Source organism: Ranitomeya imitator, chromosome 1 (assembly GCF_032444005.1).
Source record: "Ranitomeya imitator isolate aRanImi1 chromosome 1, aRanImi1.pri, whole genome shotgun sequence".
Taxonomy (NCBI): domain Eukaryota; kingdom Metazoa; phylum Chordata; class Amphibia; order Anura; family Dendrobatidae; genus Ranitomeya; species Ranitomeya imitator.
In genome coordinates this window covers 12,876,409-12,893,050 of record NC_091282.1, presented here as the reverse complement: position 1 = coordinate 12,893,050, position 16,642 = coordinate 12,876,409, and the positions used below count along the sequence as shown (strand labels likewise).

Here is a 16,642-nt window from a genome sequence, read left to right as displayed (position 1 = left end):
ACAGATTGTTCTCGGTTCTCCCTAGTCTCATCCACCCCGACCAAGTTGGGTTTGTTCCTGGCAGACAGACCAGGGATGGCACCAGGCGCCTGATAGATCTTTTGGATGTGGTGGAGAGGGGGAGCCTCCCCAGTGTATTTCTGTCGCTTGATGCCGAAAAGGCGTTCGACAGGGTGCACTGGAGTTATATTGAACTCACACTGGAGAAATTTGGGCTCACCGGGCAAATTGGTAAAGCGGTTATGGCATTATATTCCAACCCCTGCGAGTCGGTCCGTTCGGCGGGATTTAGGTCTCGGACATTTCCTATGCGGAATGGTACTCGTCAGGGCTGCCCCCTCTCCCCTATCATCTTTGCTCTGGTCATGGAGCCTTTGGCTGCCATGGTCAGGCAGTGTGCGGATATAAAGGGAATTGGGGTGGGGGGAACTGAACACAAAATTGGTCTCTATGCCGACGACGTGGTCCTGACCTGTGCCTCACCGTTAGCATCGCTGAACGCGATTACCTCCATTTTAACTGAGTTTTCGGCGGTTTCATATTATAAACTTAATCTGACCAAATCCACAATTTTCCCCCTTTTTCTCCCGGCCCCCCTTCAAATTCAATCTCAATACGCGTTCATTTGGGCCCCCCTGGGCTTTACGTACCTAGGCATCAGGATAACTAGGTTAGATAACATAGTTCGTGCAAATTGTGAAGAAACTCTTGCGGAGGTCAGGAAGGGCATGGATCACCTATCGAGTGCGTCGCTCTCATGGATGGCCCGCATACAAACGGTGAAAATGCTATTCCTACCCAAAATAATGTATCTTTTCCGGTGCCTCCCCCTTTTTATCCCCTCGAAGTTTATCTCAGCTTTTCAATCTCTTATAGATCGGTTTATTTGGAATAAGAAGCCTCATAGGGTCAGGCGTCGGATTATGTCCCTTCCGTATTCTATGGGTGGGTTGGGCACTCCTGCAGTGCAGTCTTACTATAGGGCGGCGATCCTTGAGCCCCTTAAAATATGGTGTGAGGGGAACTCATGCTTACCCTGGTTTCTGATTGAATCTCATTTTGCCCCCAAAAACTCGCTTAGATTGCTCTTGGAGCTTCAGCTGCTTCAGGTTCCTCTTGTGGGCCCTTGTCTCCGTTCTATTGGGAATGCTTCTAATCTATGGGCGTTGCTCAGCACCTCCCATCTGGTGTTTATGTTTGACTATGTTTCTTTGCAGGCTTTGGAGTATGCTATCGGGCACATTTCTCTTTCCTCCTGGAGAGGTCGCGGGGTGCTCCGGGTGGCAGACCTTTTCGGCTCGGATGGCTTTCTGTCGTTTGAGGACCTCTCAGGGAGATTCTCCCTTACTGGGTCTGACTTCTTTCAATACCTGCAGCTCCGCAGCTTTCTCAGGTCATGTCGGTCATTCGGAGCGCCCCCGCCTTTGACAGAGGACCCGGCTCATAGATTCTTCAGACCGGCCACCATATTGCCCCATGGCATCTCCATAATCTATAAAGCTCTCATTTCCTATAAATCACTGGTCAACTTTTAACCCTCATAACTTCCTAGCAAAAAAAAAAAAAAAAACGTTGGTTCTAAAATTGTGCTGATGTAAAGGAGACATGCAGGAAATGTTATTTATTAACTATTTTGTGTGACATTTGCGTGATTTAAGGGCATGAAAATTAAAAGTTGGAAAATTGCGAAATTTTGCCAAATTTCTTCTTTTTTTTTTTCACAGATAAACACAAATAATATCAAAGAAATTTTACCACTAACATGAAGCACAATATGTCACGAAGAAACAATCTCAGACTCAGTGGAATCCGTTGAAGCATTTCAGAGTTATTACCTCATTACGTGACAGTGTCAGAATTGTAAAAAATTGGCCTGGTCATTAACATGCAAACCACCTCCGTGGGTAAAGGGGTTAACAAAGGTAAAGGAAAACTAAATCTGTGCTTCCTAAATCATTAAGAAGAGTTGTGAAGGCGGCCCCGTTATTCATCGGTGCACCGCCGGACTCTACAGGAGCAGCCGCGCCATCACCGGACGCTTCGCCTGTGATATGGACATCGGATAAAGCTTCATTGCATCGGAGACTCCACACGATATCACACACCGGTCATCATCATCATCACCACACGCCGGTCATTATCATAATCATCATCATCACACGCCGGTCATCATCATCATCATATATGCCGGCCGTCATCATCATTATGACAATCACATGTTGGTCGTTATCATCATCTTCACATGCCAGTCATCATCCTCATAATCATCACACACCGCTTGTCGTCGTCATCATCATTACACAACGGTGATCATCATAATCACACTCAGGTCGTCATAATCACACGTTCGGTCGTTGTCATCATAATCACATGCCTGTCATCATCATCAACACGCGCAAGTTATCGTCACATGCCATTCGTCATCATCATCATTATGTTCACCATCATCACACACCGGTTGTCGTCATCATTGTCATAAAAAATATTAAGATCAAATATTGGGTTTTTTATAGATTCTATAGTGATGAGACATACATTTTCAACTTCAGTACTAATCGGGCAAGAATATGGATATTTTCTCATAACTGTGACACCTGTCTATAAGCCCCAAATCAATAATGGCCAGATAACTGACACAAGCCAGGTCATGTTTACCATCTATGGAGAGGTAAAATCGTGATTAAAAAAAATTTGACAGCGATCTCTACCTTCTGCGATCGTCTGGAGGGAAGACATTGTTCATGTTGGGAATTTCATAAAATCCTGAAAGGCTGAGAACATCCCACGACCTGACCCACGTGAGGTCATAAAAAGAGGGGGTATGGGTGTAACGATGGTGCTCATAAAAGGTGAAGGCAAATTATGATCTGAGTTCAATGCTAAGGAAGATACATATCTGTTAGGGTTGGCGGAATATATTTATTAGATGGGATAGGTGCGCTCGCAACCCGGGATCCACCGTGCAGGAAAGAACCTGCTGCTAAGTAAGGCGGTAAAGTAAATTAGTATAAACGAACTCTGTTACTTCACAGAGCCCATAGTAAAGAGAACGCTGTGCCCTGTTTAGCTCACAGGGGACACAGCTACTGTGTAGAGCCGACAGTGGTCATGCAGTCCCAACCAACACGCAGCTCCTCTCCGGTGGAGCCGGAATTCTATCGGCTATTAGCCAGCCCTGAATTCACACATAAACTCCTCGCCGGAGGTGCCAGCATTCTAGGGGCTTATTTCAGCCAGGTCCCTGACCACACACACGACCACAATGGCGCTGAGCTCGTACATATTTGACACTAGCGCATGGCTGTGCGGTCATGAGAACCTTTTATAGCTGTAGCACCTTCAGGACCTTCCAAGAAGGACCAATGGAAGGCTGCCACAGAACTTGATCAGGTACAGGACCTTCCTGGAGAACCAATGGAAGTTGTTGCAGTACCTGAGCAAGTGACCCTAGACCTCCACTGAGAGATCTTACCCTGGGCATGCTCCGTGTGTGCAAAGCAGGACTTAGTCCCAGAAAAGCCTGCTCGCCGCAGATCAGTGCAGGGTACAATAGCAGAGCCTGGAGAGGCAGCAGTAACCCCTTGCACAGCATCAGATTCAGTGAGACGCTGGGACCGACGTCTCCGCTGAGCAGGCTCTACTGCGGCCGATGCAGAATGGGAGACCGCAGCAGACGCGGCTCGAGATTCCCCCTGTGCAGCGGCGGGAACTCGACTCCTAACACATATCAGTGTAGGCTTGATCTCATTAACCAGACGTTTTCAATAGGATTCCTACCATCCGCTGAGCTGAGTCATATCTATGTACAGAGGAGGAAGTTTCTCTGTTAATACCTTTTATTTTATATGCTGTATTGCTTTTATTGTTTTGTCCTCTTTGTAAAATCTTTCGTAGATTTTTATAAACATTGCCCGTGTGGCCCATTCAAAAAACTTAAACCATAATCAGGTTCCTCTCATCATGTTCTCATACACTTTATGCAGTTATTAGCCCTCTGTGTCTGTACTGTTACATACTTAGGCAATTAACTGGCAGCTTTACATGAACACCTGAGCCTTACACTATGGTTGGTCCGAATAACTAAAGCAATTGTTACCATCCACCTCTCGTGTCTCCCCTTTTCCTCATAGTTTGTAGCTTGCGAGCAGCAGGACCCTCATTCCTCTTGGTATCTATTTTGAACTGTGATTATTGTTATGCTGTAATGTCTATTTTCTGTACAAATCCCCTCTAAAATGTAAAAATTGCTGTGGAATATGTTGGCGCTATATAAAATTATTATTATTGCCTTTTGTTCTGGATTAAATATAAAATGTAATAGTTCTGTTCTATTGCTCTGTAAACTGCACCCTGAAGCCATAGGCGACCAGGACCAGGCGTCCAGTCAGCCTGTATAAAAAAATTTCAAAAAAAAAGACTGGTGGTAGCAGTGAGTAGTTCTTGGGTTATCAAGGTAGTTAGCAGTGACCTTACCGGGATATGTGCATATTCTGGTCATCCTCATCATCATCATCATGCCGGTCATCATCACACAGCGGACATAATTACACGCAGGTCATTATCACACACCTGTGGAAACATCTAATGGAATCTCCTCCTTCCCGTCACTCACACACGGCTGATCCCCCCTCGTCATCGCTTCTTCTTCTGGCTCATCCTCCACTTTAATGTTAGTCAGATCTTCCTCCTGATATATCAGATGTAACAATCAGCACAATACAAGAGACCACCAAGATATGTGACACCTATGACTTTGGTCACAAATGTTCCCCGGTTAAGTAAAATATTTTATATTTTTATTATTTAGACAATTAAATCTACCTATATACACTAGTAGTCAAAATTGTGGATACACTTCAAATTTTTGTCATTTTTTTAAGGATTTTAGCATGCAATCAAAGGGTTTATAACAATAATTCCACAAGTAGTCTAAGGTACCTTAGAACACCTCTACATAGAAAAAAGGTTACCACAATACAAAATATCTGATTACTTCTATAAGAACAGCGGAATGGCCGGAAAATCATGTGCATTCTAATATGTTAAATAGAGAAAAAAGCTGAACTGCACAGCCACGTCACTCAGAGCTACCACAGTCCATGAGTGGTGTGACCGGAGAGCCGGACATCCAGGTAGAGGTGCTCGCATGGAAAACAGTGCAGCAAATGAGAAATAGAAAAAATACGGCAGCACTCACCAGCTTCGGTGTGGTCTAAGTCCTTTATTAAGACATGTGAAACATCACCATTATCTTCACGGCACGGGGGAGTGTGACAAGAGAGGAGGTGAGCAGGAATCGACGACAGCCGTTTCGCGCTAACAGCAGCGCTTCCACGAGACCCGTGGAAGCGCTGCTGTTAGCGCGAAATGGCCGTCGTCGATTCCTGCTCACCTCCTCTCTTGTCACACTCCCCCGTGCCGTGAAGATAATGGTGATGTTTCACATGTCTTAATAAAGGACTTAGACCACACCGAAGCTGGTGAGTGCTGCCGAATTTTTTCTATTTCTCATTCTAATATATTAATATCATGCTATCCCCATGTGTTCTTTCTTTAGTAGTGTGTCGGGTATCCTTTAGCATCGATAACAGCTTTGCATCTGCTTGGCATTGATTCAACAAGACTTCTGAGGATCTCTGTGGTTATAACATGGCTCCAGGAACTGATAACAGCTGCAATCACTGCCTGTTTGTTGCTCGGCTGCTTACTAGAAACCAATCGCTATAATCCTGACCACAGATTTTCGATAGGGTTCAGATCAGGACTGTTTCCTGGCCATGATAGTATAGAAACTTGTTTGCTTTCAAACCATTTTAGACGTTGCCTTGCAGTGTGACATGGTGCTCCATCCTGTTGAAAAACAATTTCGGCTTGTTTCTTGCCAAAGTCACGAATTGAAGGGATGAGATTTGGTTCAAGGACATCATGAATGTATTTCGGGCATTTACAGTTCCCTCAAGGACCTGCATTCTCCCAATTCCCTGCCAGGACATACAGCTCCATATCGTAACACCCTCAGGATGTTTCATTGTAGCCGTCATACACTCTGGAAGACAGTCTTCCTTCGGCCTTCTCCGAACATTACCCACTCCGTCACTACCAAAAATTTATGTTCTCGTTTCATCGCTCCAGATTACGTTCTTCCAATCTTCAGTTGTCCAGCTAAGATGTTCTTTGTTCCAGGAAATTATCTTACTTCTCTGTTTAAGATTTGGGAATGGCGTTTTCCTTGGGGTTTGTGCTTTCAGAGCGGCATCAAGTAATCAGCGACGTACTGTTCTCTCCGACACCAAAACTCCTCCATTGTGCAAGAACTGGTTGAGTTCTTTGGCTGATGCTCTTCTGTTTCGCAAGGCTAACCTATCAATCCTTCTGTCTGTTTTTGGAGTTGTTGCGTTTTTCCTTCCTCTTCCACTCTTAGTTTTGATGGCGCAACTATCGGCGAAACGTGAACGCAGCTTTTGCCCTCCAGAAGCAGTGACCACCACCCATCTTCGTAGCAATTTCTCTGAAACTATATCCCTCCTTCTTCAAAACAATAGCCATAGCTCTCTATTTTGGAGACCAATCAGACCTCTTTGTGGCTGGCATGATTAAAATCTTAAAATAAAAAAACAATCATTTCGGAGTTTTTGAGCTCAAAACAGACATTTATAATTATTCAGTTAAAAATTTAAATATTACTAAAATACCAGAAATAAAAATTCTCAATAGTTTGTAATGAAATTAATGCCTGTAGGACCTATACTGAAAGGATCAAGAGACAACTGTAGCGTTACAACACTATTTTTAATTTAATATGAACATAAAGAAAAGTTAACATATAACTAAAAACGTATGAATTTTACTCACAAAGAACGAAGTCCAGTATTTCTTGTCAAAATTATTAAAACTACCGACAAAATATGAAAAACAAGTCTCCCGATATCATTAGTAACAGATTGCGTGCCTGGGCTATAAGTAGGTTTACGCAGAGGTGTATCTAGGGTTTCTGGCACCTGGGGCAAGAATTCATTTTGTCCCCCAAGGACATACGTGATTTGCACGCTTAGTCATGTACCGACGAGCTCCTCTCTAATGCTCTCAATATTCAGTGAAAAACTGAGAGAAGCAGGAAGAGAAGCTCGTTGTCACAGGACCATAAGTATGAAAGTCGCATCTCATTATTCACCTCTACCCCACACCATCATTGCTCTCTTCACAACCTCCATCTTTGCCTTTCTCCACCACCCCATATAATTGCCCATTCCACAACCTTCATCATTTCCTCCTTCCCCACCACTCCCATCATTGCTCATTCCACCACATCCATCATTTCCTCCTCCCCCATCATCCCCATTATTGCCCTCTCCCCGTCAGCCCCATCATTGCCCTCTCCTCCCCCTACACACACAGAACCATTTCCCCCTCTGCACATTCACCCGCAGCGCTACCCATGCACACACACACACACACACACACAACCTCTCACCTCTCCACACGCTCTGCCGCAGCATCTCCACCGCCTTCCTATGACACAGCTGGCCGCTAAACGATGACGTCATCCAGCGGCACTGCCTGTGTGAGAGGAAGAACGGGGCGGGCAGAAGACAGATCGCTGCAGTTCCACTGCTATTCCCTCTTGTAGGCAGCGGAGCTGTAGGGATTTCTCCCTGCCCACCACAGCCACCCTGCAGGGGCCCCCCTCCACCTCCAAAGACTGCACATGAGGTATGTCCGCACATGTTGGGAGCCGGCGCGCTGCAGCTTCTCTGTACCAGCTGTCAGCCGACTCTCAGTTTGGGGGGGTGCCGAATGCAGCCGCCAGGGAGACACTGCAGACCGCCGCATTAGGCGGCCCGACTGCGCCCCCTGCCGGCTGCACCCGGGGCACATGCCCCGGCTGCCCCCCCAGATACGCCACTGTATTTACGTAATCAAACAAGTAAGATCGCCGAAAGTTCCAGAATTCTAAAAAATTATTAGAAACTTCATGTGTATCCACAATTTGGGCCACTAGTGTAGATACCTTTAATAATTTTATATTTTAGTATTACTTTTTAAGCATTATTGATTTTATGAATAACACAGGATGTCTCTGATGTAGAGGTGTCTGTGTGTTAAGCTTTCTTTTGTTTTTTGAAAGTCTAGTTTATTGGACAGAGCCAGATTCAAGAACTTCTGCGGAAGCCATAATTTATTACTTTGTTATTCCCAAATAAAATGCTTTCTTTCCCCAATTAAAGTAGCTTCTCTCTTAGGTAAGAAGCCATTCCTATTTTTCTAATCTCTGTGGTTGTAATAAAAAAACTTGTGACTGGGCGTTAAAGACTCAGACAAGCCTGTACACTAACAGAAATCGCTTGTGTGCTCTTGTCTCCGATCGATCGACTCTCTGATTTCATCAAAACTGGCAAATGTGTGACACCTTTTGAGTTTCTCATAAAGCTTTCCATACAGGTTTCCACATCCCTCTATATACAGATCCGGTACAGGGCTCAGCACCGTCTACCTGATGATCCTCCGGGATGTTGTGATTCTCCTCCGGACAGTCCTGGGGATACAGAGGACGGGGACATCTCTCTGGTGGATTTCTTCTCCTGGATCCATCTGTAGGAGACACACAGTGATGGAATAGATTGTGTCATGTGATGATGAGATGATGGGAGTAGTAGTAGGTGACCACAGAACAGACATGACAGTCTCCCCTCCTCACCCTGCTGATCGGCCCATATTGCGATCGCCTCTTGTGCTCCATGTATAACCTCAACCTTAATATCAATCAGATCTTCACCCTAAAAAGAAAAATGTAAGATGAGCTCAGGTCCCATCACTTCATGGTCAGATGTTGTGGAGGCTTCAGTGTCATCTACCTGATGATCCTCCGGGATGTTGTGATTCTCCTCCGGACAGTCCTGGGGACACAGAGGACGGGGACATCTCTCTGGGGGATTTCTCCTCCTGGATCCACCTGTGGAGACACAGACTGAATACATCACCTGCCGTGTATCTGTCTATGTATGAGACACGTCTCTCAGAACCGGTAATTCTAGGTTTATGTATCAGGGACTAAATTACATTGTTGTGGTCCTCACCACCGGTACTGAGGTCCCAGCACATTGTGGACCCCAAGTATGAAGTGATAATCAGTGAGGCCAAAGCCTAATGGTCTCTGCTCTGCACCCGAAGGATGAGGACCCTGAGGAGGGGGACAGAGAAGACCCTCGTCAGTCAGATGGAGGAGTCGCACTAAGAAACACAACTTCTCCAAGTTCTCTCTCCACCAGGGATGGAACCACAGAGGAGCTGGAGAAAGCTCCACATTTCTATCCAGCGGTTTCTTCTCTCCTAATTCATGTTATGGAGATTGGGGGAAGGACGGTTACCATTTACCAGTGATTGTTTTCTGAGAGCTCATGACATCACCATGAGGACACGGCCTCCCTCCTGGACAGGATCCTCTGGGGTCACTAAGAGGAGAGATCCTGCCGTCCTCCTATTAATAGACGATTTACAGCGTTGTAATTCTTTTTTAAGCCCTTCACTACCTTTAATGCATAGGTACATCCTGGCAATCGTGACCGCAATCTCCGCTGGAACCTCGGCTTACGCGATAACCGAGACCAGTCCATCAATGCCAGGAGCGGTGCCCAAACTGCAACATTTAGGAGGCTGGGAGAAGGAGTTCCCTCTCTCTTCCGATCGGCACCATCGCGAGGGCCCAATAGTCGCCATGGCAACCTCGAGGTTTGCCAGAGACGGAAGCCTGTTGGACCATGCCAGAAGCGCGGCCTAAGGGGCATCTGTTAGTGCAGCATTATACCAGCGATCGGAGTAAAAACAAATTACAGTTCCATGGAGGGACAAAGTAAAAAGGTTAAAAAAAAGTTTAAAATACTTTTACAATTTGGATCAATAATTAGAGGTACCGCGCTACAAAATTAACCAATATCACCGTACCTATTGTCACAAAAAAACAATTGCACTACCTGGTACACACTACCAATATGTGTATCGCAAAGGTTACCTTATAGATAATCACACAACTGCTCCTTAGAATGCGCCGGTATATGCTCAAATCCTAGTAAACAATATGAATATAAATGTAATTATTGTCTATTACTAGGTTTACATACCTTCTAAGTCCCAAATTGTGACTCCTAGGTTGGAGGATTGGCAAGTGAGTTTCCCCTTAGATAGATAGTGAAGCTTATACAAGGCGATTGGTGAATTGCTGCAAGATGGATCCCGTTCCAGATGATATAGGAATATGCTTGCACCGGCCGATGCTGGCTGAGGCAGGATGATTGTTCGTACAATCTAAAGGGTGGACGTGCACCTCTCGGTGCAACCACAACAGGCAAAGGGTTACCGCTACTCCGTGCAGAGCCAGAGACGTCCCGGCCAGAGGCGTCCCTGGTTGCACGGAAGGAAAATGGCCGACAATGACGAACAGCGTATGACGTCACTGGCCTATGGAGACTCGCTAGGGCCAATCTAACCTTTATCCTTACCCTCAGCTGTCTCTTTGTGCGCCCCACGTATAACTTCTTGCATGGACACTGGATTACATAAATAACTCCGGTGGTATAGCAAGACATACTGTCTTTAATAACAAATTCCTTGGCTCCATCTGAATCTACGAAATGTCAACTGTCTAGTCTTTTTAAAATTAGTATGCATACAGCCATAACAACCCCCACATGATAAAAAAAAAACATTCTTGGGTCGATTTGATGTTAATCTTTCCTTTGATTTATTTGTAAGGTCCATTTTAGTTGTAGGTGCTATTAGATGGCCTAGAAACTGGCTCACATGAGGATCGCCCCAGGAAAGGAAGACCAAGAGTCACCTCTGCTTCTGAGGATAAGTTTAACCGAGTCACCAGCCTCAGAAATCGCAGGTTAACAGCAGCTCAGATTAGAGACCAGGTCAATGCCACACAGAGATCTAGCAGCAGACACATCTCTACAACAACTGTTAAGAGGAGACTTTGTGCAGCAGGCCTTCATGATAAAATAGCTGCTAGGAAACCACTGCTAAGGACAGGCAACAAGCAGGAGAGACTTGTTTGGGCTAAAGGTACCATCACACTAAGCGACACTGCAGCGATACCGACAACGATGTCGATCGCTGCAGCGTCGCTGTTTGGTCGCTGGAGAGCTGTCACACAGACAGCTCTCCAGCGACCAACGATCCTGAAGTCCACGGGTAACCAGGGTAAATATCGGGTTACTAAGCGCAGGGCCGCGCTTAGTAACCCGATGTTTACCCTGGTTACCGTTGAAAATGTAAAAAAAAAAACAAAAAAAAACACTACATACTTACATTCCCAGTGTCTGGTCATGTCCCTCGCCTTCAGCTTCCCGCACTGACTGAGCGCCAGCCGTAAAGTACAGCGGTGACGTCACCGCTGTGCTGTACTTTACGGCTGGCCGGCGCTCACCAGTCAGTGCGGGAAGCTGAAGGCGAGGGACATGACCAGACACTGGGAATGTAAGTATGTAGTGTTTTTTTTTTTTTTTTTTTTTTTTTTACATTTACAACGGTAACCAGGGTAAACATCGGGTTACTAAGCGCGGCCCTGCGCTTAGTAACCCAATATTTACCCTGGTTACCAGTGAAGACATCGCTGAATCGGCGTCACACACGCCGATTCAGCGATGTCTGCGGAAGATCCAGCGACAAAATAAAGTGCTGGACTTTCCCCAGTGACCAACGATGTCACAGCAGGGACCTGATCGTTGGTCGCTGTCACACATAACGATTTCGTTAACGATATCGTTGCTACGTCACAAAAAGCAACGATATCGTTAACGATATCGTTATGTGTGAAGGTACCTTTAAGAACACAAGGAATGGACATTAGACCAGTGGAAATCTGTGCTTTGGTCTGATGAGTCTAAATTTGAGATCTTTGATTCCAACCACCGTGTCTTTGTGCGACGCAGAAAAGGTGAACGGATGGACTCTACATGCCTGGTTCCCACCATGGAGCATGGAGGAGGAGGTGTGATGGTGTGGGGGGGGGGGGGGGGGGCGGGGGCTTTGCTAGTGACACTGTTGGGGATTTATTCAAAATTGAAGGCATACTGAACCAGCATGGCTACCACAGCATCCTGCAGCAGCATGCTATTCCATCCGGTTTGTGTTTAGTTGGACCATCATTTATTTTTCAACAGGACAATGACCCCAAACACCTCCAGGCTGTGTAAGGGTCCGAATAACTAAAGCAATTGTTACCATCCACCTCTCGTGTCTCCCCTTTTCCCCATAGTTTGTAAGCTTGCGAGCAGGGCCCTCACTCCTCCTGGTATCTGTTTTGAACTGTATTTCTGTTATGCTGTAATGTTTATTGTCTGTACAAGTCCCCTCTATAATTTGTAAAGCGCTGCGGAATATGTTGGCGCTATATAAATAAAATTATTATTATTATTATTATTATTAAGGGCTATTTTACCAAGAAGGAGAGTGATGGGTGCTACACCAGATGACCTGGCCTCCACAGTCACAAGACCTGAACCCAATCGAGATGGTTTGGGGTGAGCTGGACGCAGAGTGAAGGCAAAAGGGCCAACAAGTGCTAAGCATCTCTGGGAACTCCTTCAAGATTGTTGGAAGACCATTCCCGGTGACTACCTCTTGAAGCTCATAAAGAGAATGCCAAGAGTGTGCAAAGCAGTCATCAAAGCAAAAGGTGGCTACTTTGAAGAACCTAGAATTTAAGACAGATTTTCAGTTGTTTCACATTTTTTTGTTAAGTATATAATGCCACATGTGTTAATTCATAGTTTTGATGCCTTCAGTGTGAATGTACAGTTTTCATAGTCATGAAAATACAGAAAAATCTTTAAATGAGAAGGTGTGTCCAAACTTTTGGTGTGTACTGTATTTCTACCATTGGGAATAGTAAGGGATGGTTCAGGGCCCCTTTCCCTAATTTTCGGGCAGTGGAATCCATATGGGATCGATTACTAAAAGGGTTGCCTCGGTCCTAGGGTGCCTTGTCGGGGGTCCATCCTCACTAGATGAGGAAGAAAAATAGAGGAATGTGGGATCGTCCTCACTGCCTAAATCTTTGTCGGAAAACAAGGAAAGTGTCTGCCTCCTCTGGTGAACGGCGTCTACTTCACGAATGGACCAGTTTTATTTTATTCTTCTCACCAGTGAGGATGTGTAAGTGGAGCTTTTACACAAGTATTGTGTGGGGGCGTGTGTTATTAAGAAATTTACTATAAAAATTAGAGAATAAAACTAAGAAAAAAAAGTAGAAAAGTAAAAATTTAGAAGAAACACTTAAAAGAAAAAAATAATAGAATTTAAAAAAAAAAGGATGAAAATGACGAGAGAGAGAGAGAGATGAAGAGAGAGATGGAGAAAAGAGGGAGAGGGAGAGAGATTTCCCATTAACTTTGCATTGGGTTTCGTGTTTTGGCGATTTCACTCGACTCGACTTTTGGGATAGTCGGGTTTCGCGAAACCCGGCTCGACCCTAAAAAAGTAGAAGTCGCTCAACCCCTAGTAACTACTATTATTCATTTTTTCCCATTACTCCACTTATAGAAAAAAAGTCCCTAGGTACAGACTGATCAGCAATACTGATCAGGGCACTGCGGCCTTGGAAAGAAAACACGTTAAATCCTGAAAAAACAAAAGGGCACCGAATTGGCCAGCACAGAACGCATTTGGGATTAGAGGAGTGGAAGTGCGCAAATGCAAAACGCGCCAAAAAAATGAGTTTGCCAAAGATGCAATTGGGGATTGGGAGTGAAGGGATTGGACCTGGGTACCGACCTGGTACAGGGATCACAGATCAGTCACACAGCAGTCAGAAGAGATCGCAGGAGGATGGCAGCCACTGGCCACCAATTACTTCTCTCTCGCAGGTACACAGGGGCTACACAACTGCAGAGTGGCAATCGCTACTTTAAATTAACCCTTTTGGCACAGATTGATCAGTAACTAATGAGCCATAAGGGATAATTATCAGAAGTGACGCTGCGATCACCCCATCTATGTTCACTGCCGTCTCAGACATTACCAATCATAGCTTGCCCGATTAGATTTTCTTTTTTGGCAACTTTATCGACAACACGCTGTGATTGGCTATGCAAATTTGACCGCCCAATCACAGTGATTGTCGATGAAATAGATTGGGCAGGAGGCGGTACAGCCCCCCGTGTTGATGTACAGGGAGGGTCTTTACTCTGTCACTGCACGATTTACTGTGGTGACCGGAACTTGCCGCACCGCACATGTACAACGCATGTTGTAGAGGAATTAAGGATTACTTTGCTCAACCATGCTGTGTATCTATTGAGATTCCTATCTAGATTTGGTGCCAAACTGTTATTTGTGCTTTTGGGTTATTTAGCTACATGTGTTCTTGATGCCCATTATATTAGCACCATAACTGCACTTTATACTATATTATATTGTTTACATTGTTTATATCTATATTGGGTACCAATCCATAATCAATAGGCTGTTTGGAGGTAAAATATGATTTATTGATGTTTGTGGGGCATTATACGATTCTTTGAGGTTATTTGGTGAGGGATTGTCCTCTTCCATTGGCAAGATTTCATCCTTGTACACTGCCCTTGTTCTTGGGTGTATTTTTTTTGTATTTATGTTTTTAAAATTCCAGTTGTGTGGTTAAAAGACATGAAATAAAACGTTATATGTTTATATACTATATACTGTCTTGGTGATCCCTGCGTTTGTGCATGTTTCTTTTCTCTTTTTTTGTATAGTCTGTGTTTTGACATGCTGCAGGTTGAGCACATTAGACATTATTGTTGATGGTGCCCTCTATATTTAATTGGCCTGTGCACATCTACTCCCCCTCCAACTGGTTGTCATTTACCGCCCCCCAGGGCCAGCCACCACCTTCTTTGACCACTTCACCACCTGGCTACTTCACTTCCTTTCTGCGGACATCCCCACTATCACCATGGGTGGCTTCAACATCCCCATTGACACTTTCCTCTCAGCTGCCACTAAACTTCTATCTCTCACTTCTTCCTTCGGCCTCACTCAATGGTCTTCTGCAGCCACTCACAAAGACGGTCACACACTGGACCTCATCTTCACCCGCCTCTGCTCCCTATCTAACCTCTCTAACTCACATCTTCCACTCTCTGACCACAACCTTCTCACATTCTCATCTCTCTCCACTCCATGTCTACAATCCCCACCCCACAAACTTTCACACCCTCGCAGAAATCTTAAACAACTTGACCTACATTCATTCTCTGAATCCCTCCTCCCTCTCACAGATATAAGTTCCTTACACAATGCGGATGACGCTGCCACTCTATATAACACAATAGCTGTAGCTTTGGAATCTGCTGCTCCACTTACACATATCAAAGCTCGCAAAATCAACAGACAGCCCTGGCACACCAGCCTGACCAAAGATCTGAGGCGAGCTTCCAGGGCTGCTGAGCGCAGATGGAAAAGATCCCACTCCAACGAGCACTTCATCGCATTCAAACAGTCCCTCACTACTTTCAAGACCACACTCGCCACAGCTAAACAAACCTACTTCTCATCTCTCATATCCTCCCTGTCTCACAACCCTAAACAGTTATTCAACACCTTCAATTCTCTCCTACGTCCCCCAGCACCTCCTCCCACCCCACTCATCTCAGCTGAAGACTTTTTCAAGCAGAAGATTGATAACATCAGAGACAGTTTTGGTCAACAACCCCCAGAGCCCTTCCTCCCGACTTCCAAGCCTTCCACCTCCAAAACCAACTTATCCACCATTACAGAAGATCAACTCTCCACTCTACTCTCAAGATCACATCTCACCACCTGTGCACTTGACCTGATCCCATCCCACTTCATCCCAAACCTCACCAGTCTTCATCCCAACCCTTACCCATCTCTTCAACCTATCACTAACAACTGGTGTTTTCCCCTCAAGCTTTAAACATGCCTCAATCACACCTATCCTCAAAAAGCCCTCTCTTGACCGATCCTCTGTATCTAGCCATCGCCCTATATCACTTCTCCTCTATACCTCCAAACTACTGGAACAACACGTCCATCTTGAACTGTCCTTCCATCTCTCTTCTTGCTCCCCCTTTGACCGCTTACAATCTGGCTTCCGGTCACACCACTCCACTGAAACTGCCCTAACTAAAGTCACCAATGACCTATTAACTGCCAAGAGCAAGCGACACTACTCTGTCCTCCTCCTCCTGGACCTGTCCTCTGCCTTTGACACAGTGGACCATTCCCTATTATTACAGACCCTCTCATCCCTTGGCATCACAGACTTGGCCCTATCCTGGATCGGAGTCCCACAAGGTTCAGTCCTAGGCCCCTGCTCTTCTCCATTTACACCTTTGGCCTGGGACAGCTCATAGAATCTCACGGCTTTCAGTATCATCTCTATGCTGACGACACACAGATCTACCTCTCTGGACCAGATATCACCTCCCTACTAACCAGAATCCCTCAATGTCTGTCCACTATTTCATCCTTCTTCGCCGCTAGATTTCTGAAACTTAACATGGACAAAACAGAATTCATCATCTTTCCCCATCTCACGCGACCCCCCCCCCCCCAACGATCCTATCCATTACAGTAAATGGCTGCCCACTCTCCCCAGTCCCACAAGCTCGCTGTCTCGGGGTAATCATTGACACTG

At 45.4% G+C, this 16,642-nt stretch overlaps 1 pseudogene; it reads right to left on the bottom strand.

Moving 5' to 3' along the window:
* Window positions 1–16,642, bottom strand: part of LOC138658290 (zinc finger protein 850-like) — a 242,457-nt pseudogene that overhangs the window by 110,280 nt on the left and 115,535 nt on the right.